At 39.2% G+C, this 11,415-nt stretch overlaps 1 long non-coding RNA gene across 1 annotated transcript in view; it reads left to right on the top strand.

Moving 5' to 3' along the window:
• The first annotated feature begins 258 nt into the window (after positions 1–258).
• Positions 259–11,415, top strand: part of LOC110260804 (uncharacterized) — a 364,487-nt gene continuing 353,330 nt past the window's right edge. Inside the window, exons 1-2 of the long non-coding RNA XR_014804517.1 lie at positions 259–1,043; positions 1,474–1,534. This is a non-coding gene — a long non-coding RNA (uncharacterized LOC110260804). The remainder of the gene's footprint in view (positions 1,044–1,473; positions 1,535–11,415) is intronic.

Raw genomic sequence — 11,415 nt, 5'->3', positions numbered from 1 at the left:
TTTAAAAAAGAACCAGGCTTTCTTTCGCAACAGAAGTTCATTGGGCTGCTTTGTGTTTGCAGCTATAAAATGAAAGTGGTCATACGGAAATCCCCACAGTGCCAGGGAGGTAGGGGAGAGGAATTAGGTCATCTTAGCTGGCATCTCGAGAATGATCACAGGCGAGAAGAAGCTGATCTCTTAGATTTTCAATATTCATTCCAAACTCTTTGTAAGTAGAACTCACTCCCTAAAAGACAAGAAAAAAATGGGAGTGGAATTGATTGAAATCTATATATCTAAGATTTGGGGTTTGGCTCATTAGCAGCTAAAGAGATGACCTTTAAGGCCCCAGGGGAGGTCTGAGTTTATCCTTAGTTATCTTTTTCTCCTGAATAGCAGTATAAACTCCTGGGGAGGAGAAGAAAGCTGCCCTGCAAGACAAAGGCACAGGAGTTGCTTCTTTTCTCTATCAGATGGAAGAAAAGGAACTCTAGGAATCCTTTATAGTTAACTATTAAAATTGGTTTCTCCTTTTTGCTTTTTTTAACTTTTTTAACCTCAATCTCTAAGAGCAATCAAGCAATAAAACTTCGCCCTAGGTGAGCAGGAAACACCAAGGTGTCTCACCTTACTCTTTTCTAAAGCCAGCATCCAGAACAATGGCTTAAAAGAAAACTAGCTTGCATTCATTTGCCAAAAAAAGGACTAGGTTATGTTTTCAGCTTTGGTGTTGACCCCAAAATGTTAGGATTTCTTTAGGGTGTATGAAAGAGGGTTCAAAGTACAGTGAAGCGAGAGCTGTATGACCATCTTTATCCCGTGTCCAAAGACCCTCATACTGCTAGACCCTTGCACTTTGGGGTGGAACAACCAAACTAGGGCAACAAAGGAGATCAAGGGATAGGAGAAATAGATGTGGGCGAAGGTAGGACCAAAGGAAAGCAGAAATGTAAAGAGGGTTCTAGAGGAAGAAAAAAAGGAATCACAGATCATTTCAGAAATGTAACACGTATGGAAAATGCAGGAGGATGAGAAAAGGAAAGTGAAGCAAGACACCTTAGGTAAGAGTTCACTTGTTTCAACCATTTATTCAACCACTTAGCCAAAAGAGGCCACTGTCCAGGAAACAGGCTAAATATTAGGGAAGTTCAAAGACGAGTGGGACATAGCCTTAACTCTAAAGAATTCACAGTTTGAGTAGGAAGATAAATGTAAATAAATAATGCAGTGAACACATTAATATTTTTCTTAGTTGCACCTTATTTCTTTTTGTCCTTCAAATGCGGCTACCCTGATGCCATGAAAGGGCTTTTGCACTTATTGGTCCTCTGTTTGAAATGCTTTCCATATGTTTCTCTGCATGGCTAGCTACTTCCTACTGTACATCTCTAACTCACCTCGTGGAAGCAGCACACCCAGTCCCTCTCTCCACTCACCCAAAAGTCCGTTTTCAACATCTGAAATTATCTTAATTTTTTTGTTTTCCCACAGGGTATAAATCCATCATCCTGCACTAGGAGAACATAAGCTCCTTGAGGAAGGCAACTCAATGGTAAGTCATTAATGAACTCATAAATATCTTTGGATTGTTTGACTAACAGATTGACATATTATAAGAAGGTTATAAAAGAGATAAGCATAGGATTATATGGTGCCAGAAAATGCAAAAACTCCATTACAAGCACATTATGGAGAGCTCTTCGTGATTTCGTCGTCCTTGTTGGATATGGGAGGTTGAGTACGTGTGCAATGAGTGGGCAAGGGCAGCAGAGCATTCCAGCCCAAGAGGCCTGTAATGGGTCCTAAGAGGTCCTACTCCTTCTGGTGTATTCCACTTAGTGTGTCTGGAGCACAGATGGTGCTCGAAGAACGTGAGAGCCACCACAGAGTGCAGTTGTCCCGACCTGTCCGTGGGGAATTAGTTCCAGAACCTGGTGGATACCGCGATGCACAGATGGTCGAGTCTTCTGCAGAAATGGCCTTGTACAGGCAGCCCTCTGTATCTGTGGGTTCTGCAGAAATGCTCTTTGTGGTTTGCTAAATCCATGGATGCAGATTAACTGGATTTAACTGGAGTTGAAAGCACAAGCTTTGAGGCTAGACTGTGTTAGAACAGGCAGACCTCATTTTCTTGTGCTTTGCAGATATTGCCTTTTTTTATTATTATTATTACAAATTGAAGATTTGTGGCAACCCTGTGTTGGGCATGTCTACTAGCACCATTTTCCCAACTGCATTCGTTTTTAAGGCAGGTCTATTGTTTCTGGAGACGACATGCTATTGCATACATAATAGCCTACAGGAGGGTATAAAGACAACTTTCGCATCCACTGGGAAACCAAAAGAGTGTGTGCCTCACTTTATTGTGATACTGACTGTATTGTGGTGGTCTGGAACTGAACCTGCAGTATCTCCAGTGGATGCCTGTGAATCCTGGTTCATCTGCTAGTCATTGACATGAGACAAGTTACCAATCTTCTCTGTACTTCAGTTCTCTTTTCTGTAAAGAGAGAATTTATTTTGATTTATGCCATGTCTACCTAAGGGGATCTTTGAGAGGATTAAGTCAGTTAATATATCTAAAACATTTAGGAGAGTAAATACGCAAAAGTGTTATTATTGGCAGAGGTGATGGAGAAAAGTAATCACATCTATGTGGTAACCTTATTTTATTCTAAACACTTTATGCAGATTAACTCATTTAATCTATATACTTATAAGGAATATACTCATCACCACCTTAAGGATAAAGAAACTTGAGAGGAAGAGAGGTTCAGTAATTTGTCCAAAGTCACACAGAAGCTCATGGTACAGCTGGGGACTTAATCTAAAAAGTCAGGTTTTTGAATCTTGCCTTTTACCACTATACTATGCCACCTGTTTGGACATGTCATTCATAGGGGTCCTTTGCAAAAAAATGAGGTAAAGTATATAAGTGGCTCATCGTAGGGCCTGGTGTATATCAAGCACTCAATGTGATGTGTATTTTTTTTTAAATGTCTACAGGACAATAAAGCTATAACTAAGTCAATATTTAGAAAATATAGTTATCTGGGGATTGACTGAAAGACTCAACAAAACCTAGACAAGACAATTAGGGAGCATCTCAGCAATAACTGCCTGGATGAATTCTTACAGAACAGGCAGCTGAAAGGCAGAATAGCCATAATCACTTGCTTGACCTTGATTTCTGATGGGAGTACCAAAGCCTTCTTGTGCATCAATCTTTGCCCAGCTGTACTTCTTCACTAATTAATTTTAAAAAGAACTAAGTCAATTAATTATAAAGTAATGGGTTGTCACTTCCAGCTGCCAAATTATCTACATCACAAGCTGTAGCTTAACTTATTCTATCTCTTTCTTGGAAACATACTCTTTGCCCATTTTTTGTTAATTTATGTACATAAGTTTTGTGAATAACAAGTTATACATTATTCTGTAATAAACTGTGAAACTAGTCCTTTTGTGGACATTCACAATAAAATAAAATACCAGAATGACAAAGAGAAAATGGCTTTAATGTAATGAATTAAAGTTAATAAATAGTCAAGCAGGCAAATTAGACAAGAATTCCACAATCGAATTTAATAAATGTCTTTGAAATGCTAACTGCTTTAAAATGTGTAAAACTTGCCAAAAAAAAACCCTGGTGTCAAGAGACCCTGGATATTGAGGAGGCTGGAATAAAGGCAGAATTAAAAGTAATTCCATTTATTACAGGTAAAGAGTTGGGCAGCCTTAACACAGATGTGAAGAGTTGTATTTTCTTATACAAAGAAACTATCGATTCCCTTTGTCCCATTCTTCCTTTCTTTCCTTCTATCTTAGAAGAAAAGGTGTCCCTCTTATCCAAGGCTGAAACCTTCATCAAAGCTCTAAATCTCATTCCCTCCCACTTCCCCCTGAGACTCTGCTGCCTAAACAACTCCCTGTTATCCTTTGCATTATCAATCACTGCCGCTCTTGGCCCCTTTTCAGGAAACAGCTTCCCAAGGCCAAGCACTGCACCACCAGTGTAAACTATGTCCCTCGCCTTACTTCACTCCAAGGGGAGTCTAGCTCTTGTGCTTACTTCTCTATCTGCTTAAAGCCTTTCTGGGAAGCTAAGCTGCTATGCTCTGCGTGGATTTAGCACTTTGCTCGTGACCCACATAAAGCCCTTAACATAACATGTACACAACAAGAGTTAGCTTTTGTGGTTGCTGTCACTGTCGTGTTGAGTGATGGCATATAGTACTGCTTCAGAGAGAAGGCTCCAAAATCAGACATTGCAGTTCAAATACTGGTTCCACCTCCTTGTAACTGTGTGACTTAAGGCAGACTGCTTAGTTTTTGAAACTTTGACTTCTTAAGTATAAAATGTAGATAGTAGTTATAACCACCTCTTAAAGTTTATAATAGAAGCAGATTAAATGAGATGAAGCCTATAATGGCTTAGCAGTAGGTCCAGGACATAATAAGTACTCAAATAGCCCTTTTTAAAATACCCAGTATAACTGTCAGTACATATTTCTTATTCATGTCTCTTTCTCCTGGTAAGTACTATGAATTTCCTTTGGGGAATAACTTCCTTCCATGCTCAGTCCAGGTAGTTGGTCTCCACCCCTGATTCCAAAGATGAAACATGTGACTCAGGTCTGGTGAATCCCAGCCCTGAATTCCCTTCCGAGGAATGTAACCCAGGCCTGATTAACCAACTGAATTCACTTTCTGGTCAGATGTCTTAGACTCAAACAATTAGACCATTTAGTCTTCTTTCTGATCATGTGACCAGCTCTGACCAATCAGAGCTCCGAGTCCCCTTCCTAGGTCTTGTGACCCAGCTTCAGCAGTCCACATGATCCCACTCCTTTGGTCTCTCTGTCCAGTTTACAGAAGAGACTTGGTGAAGATGTTTTCATCAGAAGGAACTCCCAGATTTTTGTAGAAATTATTAGTAAGAGGTATTATCTCTTTCCCACCCAAGAGGATACATGGAGAGCTTCTGAAACCATCTTGCCCTCATATCACTCTGGGAAGGAAGTCAACCCGTAGAGGGGAGGGGAGCTAATCCAACAGATGTGACATTGTTTGAGCCCCTAAACCCAGCCAGGATTGATGCCATCCCTGCCCATGTGCCCATTCATTTGTCAAAACAATTTTTTCTCATGTAAGCTCCGCTGCGCTTTTCTGTTCCCTCAACTGTAACCATTGTAAATGCTTATCATGTTTTAGTACAGCCAGTTTTTGAAGGTAAGAACCCCTTTTGCATATTATTCTGGAGGCTTAGAGGAATTCAGCTGATGTTCACTAAATAGCTATTGCACAGAAGTGAAAATACTTGGATCCCAGTAATGGAGGCGTACATTCTGCACCCAGGCTTCATTATCTAACTCCTCCTTTAGGCAAGGCATGGATTGCATGACTATGCAGATTGTTGTAAAAGTCACAAGAGAAAATATTTCTTCACAAATCCATAATTTCCCTGGGGCCTAGGAGATTGTTTGCATTTTAAATGCCATCTCTTCCAGCTGCTATTGAAGGAAACAAATACTCAGTGTTGCAAAGTACTTAATTGAGCAGGCTAGATGAATATGTCAAGATAGAGTCTTCCCTTGGTATCCATGGGGAATTGGTTCCAAGACCCTGCCTGCCCTCAATACCATTGGATACCAAAACCCACAGATGCTCAAGTCTCTTACATAGAGTTGCGTAGTATTTTCGTATTACGTATTCACATCCTACCACATATCTGAAATCATCTATAGATATTTATAATATCTAATACAATGTAAAGGCTATGTAAATAGTTTCTGGCATGCAGCATATTCAAGTTTTGCTTTGGGGAACTTTCTGGAATTTTTTTTCTGAATATTTTCAGAACGTGAAGACAAGGGGGCCCAACTGTAATACCACCCTGACAATGGAGAATTGCACACTCTAATTTTTCAATTATTTATTATGTGACTTTTAAAATGATCTTTCAGAACTGATTCTTTTCTCCAAAAGCAACATTTTTCCCAAGTTTATAATGGAAACCCATAGAGTAAAAGGAACTTCTAAAAATTCACTTTTCAACCAAATTTTCAAATTTCATAGTTCTGGAAACTATCTAGCTTAACTGTGCCTAAAAATAATCTAGCAAGTCTATAACTTCACAAAAATTATTTCTCGTCCCTCTGCTGGACATAATGGTGAGGAAACGTGCAGGCGGGCACATAGAGAAGTGAAAAGAACACAGGACTCAAAGAGATGTATTTCGTTGAGAAGCAGGGCAGCAAGGGAGAGGCGAAAAAATGAACTATTAAACAATTTATGTAAATTGTCTATATGAATTGAAGGCACTTGAACTGAATGTAAAAAATAAGTTACCCTGCTTCAGATGGCAGCAGAAATACTATGCACGACGTCAAAAGCCTGCAGGCATAGATCCTTCCTTCTGCTGCTCTGCAGCACTGAAACACAACAAAGAAAGCTGGACCGGTCAGAAAATCGTGACAACCAGCCTAAGCGCCGGGGGAGGACCCTTCCCATGTCTGGCACCCTTTCCAGGCCTCAGAAGGTCCCTTTGTGAAAAGGCTGCGGTCACACAGTAAGCAGGTCCTCACGGGTGAGCAAGGTTGTGGTCGCTTCAGAGCAGTACCTGCAGCTCTTAGTCCTTGCTACTCAGGGCCCCTCCTTCTTCTTGTAAAAGCTGGCACCATTTTAATTACTATTTTTTAAATTTTGCCTTCCATTAGCTCCACTGTCCTAGGATGTAAAGGAAAAAAAAATCTCTCATTTCAGGATTCATTAAGCCACTGTTGTTACGTATGTGTTGCCATAGCTGCCTTTAATGTGCTGGTTTGTGGCACAGGTATAAGGAACTGTAATGTCCTAGCCAGACTTGTCTGTATTTGTTTCACTCTGAGGTAACACTTGGGAGTGTAGACATCCAGCTTAATAAAAATCAGTATAAATTTTAAAAAAGGCTGTTTCTCTTCTTAGAAGGATGTTCATTCATTCAGCAAATATTGACTCTCTACTCCCAGGTGTCATTTCATGGAGAAAACTTGACAGTGAGAAAATCCACTTGTTCTGGAATAAGCAAAAAAGTCTAGAGGCTGGCTCCTTTGAATGTTTTTTTTTTAATTTATAATCTATATGCATACATACCATCTCTCTCCTTTTTACTTTCCAGATTTTAGCAAGGAGATAGGGGAAGGCAAATCTGAAATGCATAGCCACGCAGTGCTGTATCCACTGCACGCCGTGCAGAAAGTCAAACATGAGCGAATAGGATGGCTTATAGGAGGTGTGAAATCAGACATCCCTTCCCCATCACTCCTCAGGTTTTGTTTAAATGAGTACCTTCCATCCCACCACTGCCAACCTCCCCGTTCCCCCTTTTTGAAGGGCAGGAGAATTCTGAGGCTAAATATAATACCCTCACAGTTTCCTTGGTCCCTGTCTCACCATAACAAAGCACTGGAACAGTGGATGTTTTACAAATTTATTAAAGCAAAAGTACATTTTTAGGGAGGGAGATAGCACTCTCGTGCGTGCCGGTTAAAAAAAGAGGGCCTGACTCACTCTGCAATGGTCTTTATACCCCACAATGCCAGCGGAGATCCAGTGTGACCTTCTGATTGGTCTTGGGCAGGATACCTCATTTGCATGGGGAATGGGTTATGTGGTGGCCTGGTGAGGAACAGGTGACATTCCTTCTCTAGCAGGCAGAGAGCAGCCCAGGCTAGTCAAGGTGGGGAAAGGGGCATTACAGTGAGACATGGTCAGAGGCTTTGGGGTTTAATCTCCTTGAAGGGGGCTTGAAGCCTATAACAAAAGTATTGTAAAAAATCATTTACTGTTGTACCCCTGCTCAATCACTCCACGGCAAGAAAGGGTTGAGAAGTAGTTTCTCTGGATAATTTTTAATGGACAAATCTCATATATTTTTTAAAAAAAGAAAAAGAGCCCCTTTCTAATTATTAAATATATAAAAACTGTCTTCATATTAAATGTTGAGCCCTAAATGTCAGCTTTCTCAAATACTGCAAGTTGGGTTCGCTTATTAAGAGAAAAAAAAAAAAAAAAGCATTAGGGGGCTGCCTGGGTAAGACTGAACAACACCCAAGGCAAAACATTCTCTCCAGACATCAAGCGGTCATCCCCACAAAAGCTGCTGAAATGAGGACTCAACCAGAAAGCTAGAATGGTCTCCACCGGTGAGAAACTGGCACCAACTACAAGCTGAACAAAAGACACCTTCTATAGTTTCTCTTCCCAAAGGTCACTCCTGGCCACATTTTGTCTCTGAAGACTGAGAACTGAAATACTTGCTCTTGTGAATTATTTTTTGTTCCTTTATGAAATTCAATAGAATAAAAATAACTGCTGCCTATTATCCCTTGCCTGTCAGCTCTACCTGGGCTGAGGTGGTGGGAAAGGACAGGAAACGCTGTTACAGATGTTGAATAGAAGAAAGGCTTTTTGGAATGTGTTTATGTGACTCACAAAGAGCAGTTATTCTTAGCTTTCCCGTCACAAGAGATAAAGCTCTTTGTCCTATAATACAGATTTCTACTTAAAAGGAAAGCCCAAGGTCCGTGCAAAGCTCAATAATAAGCTGTCTTTATAGTACCTGTCCCAAACCCCTGGAGTCATATCACTCGTGGCAAGCCTAGAATGTAATGCAGAATTTTAGTCTGTTTGGCTTTTTTCATTTGTCAGGGTTGTGTCACCTGGAATGCAAGGAACTACTTAATGTAGTAGCAGTGACTTTAAATCAGTTATAGGAATCATCAATTGAGCAGTACAATTTAATACAATTAAATATGCTATGCTATATAGAAAATTCATCACATTTTTGGATCACCTCTAAAGTTTCCGATCTCGTAATCAACTTCAATCTAATATTGATTATCTTTTGGATAAGCCTGTCTCGATTCCCAGAACCTACAAACCAATAACACTTTGAAGCAGTGTACTAAAGGATAGCACCCATAGTATTGATGGATTAAATACTATGAGGTCAATGGAGACAGAAAGGACTTTCTCGGAATTAAAACATACCTTCTCTCCAACTTGCTTTTGGACTAGTGTCTTGCACATTCATGGATTCTCTCCTTTGGGGTATATTCTGCTCATCAATGCACCTTTTCCCCTTGATTATTCTATCCTGTTTTGTTTTGTTTTTGTTTTTGTTTTTGTTTTTAGTATTTCAAAATTCATTAAACTTTTTTTTTTGATATTTCTTGGTACCAAACTCTATGTTGGGGTTTATGAGTCAAGTGGTAGAGGTCCTCAAGGAATTCTTCATCTAGAAGGGCAGGCAAAAAAGGAACATGGTATAATACGTGATGATAAGAGTTACGAAGACGAGAAGCTCTCCAGATGGGGTGAAAATACAGAACAGGTGCCCCTTTCTTTCTTGGGCCGGAAGGTGCCTTTAGTAAAGTGTCACCACTTTAGTTTACAGAGACTCCACGTCTGCGCTGGGGACAGTTTCCTAATGGGCTGCAATGTCACCTCGAATTTACCGCTCTAGTACTTGTCAAGAGATTGAGGCTGAGTATCCCCAATGACTTAGATATCCTCAAGTGTGGTTTTATTCTATGTTAGTTACCTCTGGAGTCCTTCTTCTCAGTGGGAGGGGAAGAAACGTGTCAACTGAAAAAAATTCAGCCTCTTTCAAATTAGAACACTTTTCTTTGTGGAAACTGTTCTGCTGGTTCAAAGCTTAAGTTCTTTATTAGGGCCATCTCTGCCTGTTTAAAATGAGGAGACTTCCTTGATGCCTTCTTCTCCCAAGTGGCATCTAAAGGAAGGGGGAGCCTTTTCTGTTCTGCTCATAGCATCAGGGCAAAACTGTTGTCCCCATGTTGGACCTGTCCTCTGGGTCAGGGTTTTCACTGGCCTCAAAGTTGATGCGTTTTACCCCATCAGGTCATGCTGGTGATCTCAGAAGCATGACTGTTCCTATAGTGCCTTGCATTCTTTGTTGTTTTATAATGGCATGTCACATAGATATGAAATGTTTATATACACGTAAATATAAAAAAGGTGTATAACTTCCATTTACCCCAAACCCAGTTCAATAAGAAGAACTTTATCTTACCTTTGCTGTTATCCTACGTGCCTTTCATCTTACCCAGTTATCCCCCTGTTCAGGAGGAGCGTGATGCTGCTTTTTTGTTTTTATTACTACCCTGTTTTTCTTTATAGTTTTACCACGTGTGTTTGCACCATTTATTTTATTTTTACACTAAACGTCATGTTCCTAAATTCATCCAAATTGTTGGGCATAAATCTTTTATTAATGTTTCTCAAATATACAGTATTTTGTTACATAAAAATGTCAGAATTTGTTTATCACTTCTGCCGATAATGGGCACTTAGTTCTAGATGTGTGAATTTTACTTGCTTGTTTGGTTTTTGGTGTTTATAAACAGTATTTCCTAGTGAACATTTGTAAGAAGTTCGGCTGGATATACAACTAAGAGTGAAATTGCTGTATTAGGAAAGAAATCATTTTTTCCCAATTTGTCATACTTATTAAACTATCAGTGCATAACTGGTTGTTCCACAGCTTCACCACTAGTCAAACTTCATTAACTAGTCAAACTAGTGAACACACATGCAATGATATTGATTATGGATTTAATTTGGATTTCCTTGATTGCTAATGAGACTGCACAGTATTTAAATTAATGGTCATTCATGGTTCCATTTCTGCAGTCTTTTTTCTTCTTCTGGATTGTTTTTTGGGGATGGAGGCAGCGAGGAAGAATTCCTTTTATCTTTTGTATACAGACATTTTGCACTATATGTTTTGCAACTAGATTTTAAAATCTGTGGCTTTTCATTTCTCTAATGGTATGTTTTAATGAGCATAGCTTCTAATTGTAATATAGTCAATTATGTGGACAATTTAGTAGGAATAATTTTAGTGACAATATAAATTTTTAAGACAGCATATGTTATATGATTTTCTCAATGTTTTATTATTTTGACTTTTACATTTAAATTCCTAATTCACCTAGAACTAAGTGAATTCACCTAATTCACTTAATACCTATTTGGGGAAAATAATTTTTTGTAAGCTGTGGGGTAGGGACCCAATTTCTTTTTTTCTTTATGAAAAACTGATTACTTAATTAAAAGGAAAAAAAAAACCCTTTATCCCCATATCTCAGTCCTATCTCTCTTATAAATCAATTTTCCACACTGTCAGGAGTATGTTTTGGGACACCCTTTTCTCTTCCAGTGGTCCATTTGTCTGTCTCTACACCGATATCACACCATCTTAATTATTAAAGAATTATGTCTGATAATGGAAATTCAAAAAGTTATTAATCTTTTTCTTCAGGAGAGTTCTGCCCACTTTCAGGCTCTTCTTTTCAATTTAAAATTTAAAATTAACTTTCCAAGTTTCCTAAAAATACCTGTTGGGATTTTGAAATTTATATATTT

Source organism: Sus scrofa, chromosome 5, assembly GCF_054392235.1.
Source record: "Sus scrofa isolate SSC_HxYL_T2T_F1_AM1 chromosome 5, Sscrofa_HxYL_maternal_Yorkshire_Landrace_v2.0, whole genome shotgun sequence".
NCBI lineage: Eukaryota > Metazoa > Chordata > Mammalia > Artiodactyla > Suidae > Sus > Sus scrofa.
The sequence above is the reverse complement of the archived record's forward strand: the minus strand, read 5'-3'. Positions and strand labels throughout refer to the sequence as shown.